Here is a 7,322-nt window from a genome sequence, read left to right on the forward strand (position 1 = left end):
TCGTACCGACTTGGTGCCAACTCTCCCTCTCGGGGCCTCGGCACAGACTGGTTCGGCTCCGTCCTTGGGGTCGGAGCCCACGGCACCTGGTTCTGGGATGCTTCTGTGTTCTTCAGAACCGGGGGAGCACTCGGCCAGGGGTTCGGAGGCCTTTGACCTTATGAGGAAGGTATTGTCTGCACAGACAACCACATCATCAGGGGAATCTTCTCCTTCCCCAAAAGGGCTGCTTTCTGTTTCTGCTCCCACGATCCATCCCAAGCGTCGAGCCCAATTGCCTCAGCCACCCACAGAGGGTTCCCCCTGTTCTTGGAGGCCTCACCAGAAGCCCCCTCTGATGAGGTCCCAAGGAAACGATTGTGAAAGAGGAGACACATAGATTCCCCACAGGAATCTCTAACATCTGACACCGACTTGGATGAGGCAGAGGGGTCCCCCAAATCACCCTCGGAGGATGTGTCATTTGCAGACATCCTGGAGATCTTGAAACAGAGGGGTGATTGGCAGTCCCTAGCCCCCTCTGAGGACGAGTCAGTGCTGCTGAAGGCTTTTGAGACTCAACCTTCTACCTCCTGGGTGACCCCGCCCTTCGATGAATTAATGGATTTGATTGCTCGAAGGGCATGGGAGACACCTGACACAGTGAAACCAGTACCTAGGAAACCAAACAAGTTCATCACTGCCCCCAAGATAAATCTTATCTCACCAAGGGAGTCCCTGTCGATGCTATGGTGGTGGCGGCAGCCACAAAAAAGGAGATGTCTGAGTCTTCCTCATCTGTTCATCCTCCTAATAAGGATTCTAGGACTATGGACAGATATGGGAAGTGCATTTTTAGTTCAGCGACTTTTTCCATGTGTTCGCTAAACTACCTGACCCATTTCACACGTTTGCAGAGGGATCTCATCAAGGAGCTGACAGATACCCTCCAGGGTAACACAGATGTTGCTGTTTCAGAAAAGGTAACAGCACAACTTAACACCCTCACCTCCATAGTAAACTCATCCATGAGGCTCATCTCGTATGCAGCCGAGGGATCAAATAGAGCTGCAGCTTCAGCGATTGCTCTTCAAAGACAATCATGGATGCAGCTGTGCTCCTTTGCGGAAGCCTTCAAGTCTTCCTTTGCCAATGCACCTTTTGATGGTGCCACACTTTTCAGGCCCAAGGTTAAGGAGACTTTCACTCGGTGTGAGCAAGAGGGAAAGACCCTGTCTGCTGTCGGGGTCCATTTTTCCACTCCTACTAGACCGTACCCCAAAGGGCAATGAGGTGGAAAAATGTGGTTCCATAAGAATCAGGGATCTTTCCAGACCACACAGAGTGATACCCCCTCCAGAGGCAGAGGAGGGGGTAGAAATGGAAGACGCCGCCCCGGTGGCAGAGGGGGTCCGCATAACCAAGGCGACAGGGATTCCGTCCCTGGGAAGCCTTTCCAGCACTCCTGAACTGAGGCCCGGCTGTCCTGCTCTGGAGGCAGTCGGGGGTCGCTTAGCTTTATACCCACTGGCCTGGCTAAACATTACTTCAGATTCTTGGGTAAAAAGCATTATAACCAGAGGATACAAAATCCCCTTCATTTCAACACCACCTCTACAAAGAAAATTTCCAGACGTGCCACCCCTTCTGCGAAAGCTAGCAGCTGTAGAAATTTCAAAGCTGCTCGAAAACAGAGTCATCCAACCAGTCCCGGCAGACCAAAGACAATTCAGAACTTACTCAAGGTTCTTTTTAGTTCCATAAAAGACAGGGGACTGGAGACCAATCTTAGATCTCAGCCATCTCAACAACTTCGTGAAGAAGAAAAAGTTCCGGATGGTCACGCTTCAATCGATCCTTCCATTCTTACAGAAGGACGATTGGATGTGCTCTATAGATCTCAAAGACGCATACTACCACATCAAAATGGCCAGACCGTCCAGAGATCACCTGCACTTCCGGCTGGGGGCCAGTCACTTTCAGTTTCGAGCTCTTCCCTTTGGACTCACCTCAGCCCCCAGGGTATTCACCAAATGCATGGCAGTAGTTGCGGCTCACTTGAGATGACAAGGATTCCGGGTGTTTCCCTATCTGGACGACTGGCTCCTCACCGCCACCACCGAGTGTCGACTATTGCAAGCCAGAGACTATACAATCGGCCTTTGTTCCCACTTAGGGATATCCATAAACTTCGAAAAGTCTTGCTTATCGCCCTCACAGTGTATTTCCTTCATCGGAGCAGATCTAAATACACGATCGACACTACTGAAACTCCCCCCATTAAGAGCTTCAACGCTCAAACAGCAGGTCCTACTTCTTCTAGTCAGCAAGAAAGCCCCAACCAAACTGGTGTTAAAAGTGTTGGGACTGATGGCAGCCACACTAATTGCAGTCCCTATGGGAAGGTTACACATGAGGATTCTTCAATGGCTGCTCTTTGCGCAGTGGTCGTTCCAACAACTACCCCTAACGCACGAGATCAGGATAACAGAATCTTGCAGATGGAACCTCTCATGGTGGGTGCACGATCAGAACCTCACTGTGGGTCATCCGTTCGTTCTACCCATTCCAACAGCCACAATAACCACGGACGCTTCCCTAATAGGGTGGGGGGCCTTTTTCAGGGAAGAACAGTCCAAGGAGAATGGTCCAGCACAGAGTACACTCTACATATAAATGTTCTGGAGTTGAGGGTGGTGTTCCTGGCGTTGCAACACTTCCAAGCCCTCTTACCTCTAGGAACAGTAGCAGTTCAGACAGACAACATTTCTGTAGTCTGGTACATAAACAAGCAAGGGGGAACCAGGTCTTACCCGTTATGCAGAGAGGCCATGAGAATTTGGCAATGGGCAGAGTCCACGGGTCGCTTTCTGATAGCAACGCACATCCCGGGGTCATTCAACGTCATTGCGGACAGGTTGAGCAGAGCCATCCTGTTACCTCACGAGTGGTCCCTGAATTCACAGACGGCGGAAAAGATCTTCTGCAAATGGGGCCAGCCTTGCTGCGATCTGTTTGCTTCCCCATTGAATGCAAAATGCAGAAGCTACTTTGCCCTTCTACCCCCTCCGGGGGATGTCCCCAGGGACGCACTGATACACGATTGGCCCCCGGGTCTCCTATATGCATTCCCACTGACTCCATTGATTCCCAGATTTCTACAGAAAGCCAGTAGTCTGGAAAGGACTATAATACTCATAGCCCCATTCTGGCCTCGTCAAATATGGTTTCCCTTTCTTCGAGCTCATCAAATAGAGGAACTGTGGATTCTGGACCCAGTGCCAGATCTGCTGACACATTCGTCGGGAGTTCCTCACCCGTCTCTACAGTCCCTCAAACTAGCAGCTTGGCTGCTCCGCTTCCCTGCCTAGCCAGGTCTCATCTACTCCTTCCGGCAGTTCAACACATCCTAGTTGCTTCTCATAAAGCCTCTACTACTAAGCTCTATACGAGTAAGTGGAAACGCTTTGTATATTGGGCATCTAGTCAAAACTTAGATCCCTTGGTAGCTCCTCTACATAAAATTTTAGAATTCTTATCCATTCTTTTTCACGAAGGAGCTTCTACTTCCACTCTACGAGTACAGTTGGCGGCCATATCTAACTTCCATATTGGTGAGGGAGGTTCTCCCATTATGTCTCACAGGCTTTGTAAAGCTTTTTTGAAAGGAACCTTCCATCTTAGACCGCCTGTCAGAAAACCTTTCTTTCCATGGAGCCTGAATTTGCTGCTGTCGCAACTCATGTTGCCACCTTTTGAACCTGCTTTGTCATGCCTCCTAAAGTTCTTGTCATGGAAGACACTGTTTCTCGTCGCCGTGACCTCAGCTTGTAGAGTCTCAGAGCTGCAGGCATTATCGGTCAGACCACCTTACCTGATATTCCATCCAGACAGGGTTTCTTTGCGTACAAACCCATCTTTCCTTCCGAAAGTATGTTCAGTTACGAATATTAACCAGTCTATAGAACTCCCTACCTTTTTCAAAAACCATACTAACAAACTGGAGTATATGTTGCACAAGTTGGATGTTCACAGGCAGTTAAGATTTTATTTAGACAGGACCAAAGCTTTCAGAAAAACGGATCAACTCTTCGTCACTTTTGCAGACAATAAAAAGGGCATGGCAATTACTAAACGTACACTATCTAAATGGCTTGCTGACTGTATAACATTTGTATACTCTAAATCAAACCAATCCTTACCAAATGAACCTAAGGCCCATTCTACCAGATCCGTTTCCACTTCCTTAGCTCATGCAGCTCGCTTGCCTTTGGACACTATTTGTGCAGCAGCCATGTGGTCTAAACCACATACTTTCATCACTCATTATAGAGTGGACAAGATCTCCAAGGATAGGACATCATTTGGTTCCACTGTGCTTAGGAATGTTCTTCCATGAGTCACTCAGGGTCACGGAGCTAGGGATGCTACCCGTGTGTAAGAACAAAGGTGAGATGAACACTCTACATGGAACGTTATGGTAAGGACATAACTTCTTTTTTTTGTGTTTTCCATTTATTTATTATTAAATGTATGTATACCTTTCATTGTGTCTGGTCTTTAATAAAATATTTTAACCCTTGGGAGTAGTTGTATTTACTTGGTGACACCGTGGCTTCATGCTCCTGAAAGTCTTGCCATTGGCCAAACATTACCATTCGTAAAGTATTAATTTTGCTAAGAGTAATTGGATAGCATGGTAAGAGCCTTACAGTAGCTGGATGATGGCAGTAAATCTACCTTATAGTCTTGGCAGAGGATGCATAGCTGCTAAATCTGTGCTAGCCTTCCCCGTGTGTGTGTGTGTGTGTGTGTGTGTGTGTGTGTGTGTGTGTGTGTGTGTGTGTGTGTGTGTGTGTGTGTGTGTGTGTGTGTGTGTGTGTGTGTGTGTGTGTGTGTGAAAATCAAATCTCAAAGAGTGTGTGTGATAGCTATTTGGAACAGGGAACACAATCACTGGTTTCTGCATCGAGAGAAAGGTGGAGTCCTATTTGGGGCCTAGACAGAAAAATCCAGCCCCCGGATTGGAGTGTGCTCCCTATGTCCTCTTAAGAGAAATTGTGCTTGGTGCAGAGAGCTGCATCTGAAAATACTGTATCTTTCTTTGTTCTAAGTGAACATTCTCCAGTGGTGTCAGTGGTGATGATTGAGGTTCCTTGATTACTGATGTCACAGTGCCTCATTAGGTATGGCATCAGGTATGGTTGGTTTTGATAATACCCACATTCTAGCTTCATGGGTTAACTCCAGGCAGTTGATTCGATGAATTATTTGTAACCTAGCCAGTGTAATACCCACTACAATTTTACCCCCTTCTGTAAGGTATTGTGAGTCCAGCCAATGAAGAGTATTTCCAGTCTTCCATCCATTCATCCAGCTTGTGGTTAAAGCAGATTAGGGAGCTACTTTGTTTAATATGAATAGGAGGGAATCTATTCCAGAAGAGGGGGATTCTTTGGAAGGGATATCTAACCCACCAGCTGGTTTCATTAAAGTTACAATGTAGATTTAGTTCTCTTATAAGAGATTTCTGTTACATGTTTAATGAACAGGTAGGCCTTTCAGAACAGGCTCATTTGAGGCCTTTAATATAAGCAGCATTCACCTTGCCAAAATCTGTATGAGACTGAAAATAGATATAAGTTGTTCTGCCTTGGACATAGACTTGACATAGACATGATTTTAATTAACTAACTGAGATATGAATTTAAATGCTTTGTTCTCCATGACTCACCATTTGCCTGAAGAAGCCTACGTGGTGAAAGTTTGTAAAGTAGCAGCAGTAAGTCAATAAAGTTTCTTTGTTTTATGGAGTGCCGTGGTGTCAATTTTACATTTTGTCTTACATTTATTTTAAACTTAGTACAATCGACTTTATCTACAAGGTGGAACTTCTTTCGTTTTTATTTTTATTTTTGTTTCACACATGGACATGGCAACTCGAAATAATCCAATTCCTTCAACAAGCACTACCCAGCAATTGTATATGCCAGATATCTCATCAAATGCTGGATATTTCATCAATCCTACTTATGTAAGAAGCAGCAGCTGATGAAGGGAATACAATGCCAAACGGTCAAGAGTCTATTGAGAACTATTCAGCTATGCTTTTGAAACCAAAATACAATACTTTAAAAAGCTCCCCAATACAAAGAACAGCCAGTAATGTAAATCAGTGACAGTTCTTGCAATATCTGCAACTGTTGCTGGGATAAAGTTTAATCCTTTTGATAGTACAGATTCTTCATTATGCGTCATCTTGTGGGATGATAAATTAATCACCAGTTCCATCAAATTTTCACTGTCTGGCTGTGAGTTAACGGCCTCCAGTATGGCTGCTCCCATTGCCAAGACTTGCTTCTCCTTTGTGGTTTAGGATCCACCATAGATAGTGGATCCTCTAATAAAAAAGAGAGAGAAAGAAGAAAAATGAACTGGATCTAGGGCATACATAGAATGGGAATCCAAAAATGCCTGTTGTTTACGATCATTTCCTGTTCTTGCTGCAGTCAATTGCACTCTTCACTGCTAGCTTAGAGGTTATGGCATGTCTTCTAAAGGGAAGTTGTTGAAAGCTCATTAGTGGAACAATTCTCTCTTCTCTCATTCTGATTTGCTGAAGCCGTTGCAGAGGTTTTACTGTGTGAACTGCCTTTTCTAATGGGAGTTCTAACTGAAGCTGTAAAACTTGGTTTAGTCTGTGAATGTTTCTTGTTAAATTCTTGTTGATTGGTATCCTTGCCTCTGCTTGAGCTTAAGTTCCTAGTGTTGGTAGCACCTTCGTCACCACTTCTGTTAGACCAAATAAACACATTCACTTTGGCAAAATCATTCAAGTCTCTCACTAATTTTCTCTTTTTAGTCTCAATGAGTCTCTGTTCATATGCTACAATGCAATCTTGTACCTCATGTAGCATCTTAGTTTGTGCATTAAATTCAGTCATTTAGATTATTTCAACATACAGCATTTCAACATCAGTGTGCAGTTCTTGTTCTGTGGGATTGAAAAAGGCATTCATTAATTCCATGTAATGGAAAGAGCAGCTAAGGTTGATTAGTTCCCATCTTCTTAACAAATCAGGATACTTATCTCGAAATGTAGGCATTTTTAGTATCCTCAAGCTTCAAGGTACAATTTTATGCTCTAGGTAAGCTGAAAAACTCATTCTTTGCCACTGTAGACATAAATTTATAGTGGCAAACCAGATCTTTAAAGTGTTTTAATTTAACTTTAAATTGTTAGGTGGTTCATTATTTATCAGTTCATTATTTGTAGGTTGAGGACTGCGCATTTCTCTAGGTCAAGTAATGGATTGTTTGGAATATCCATAAATTCAACCAGA

This window comes from Protopterus annectens, chromosome 4.part1 (genome assembly GCF_019279795.1).
Source record: "Protopterus annectens isolate FY-2018-M chromosome 4.part1, PAN1.0, whole genome shotgun sequence".
Taxonomy (NCBI): domain Eukaryota; kingdom Metazoa; phylum Chordata; order Ceratodontiformes; family Protopteridae; genus Protopterus; species Protopterus annectens.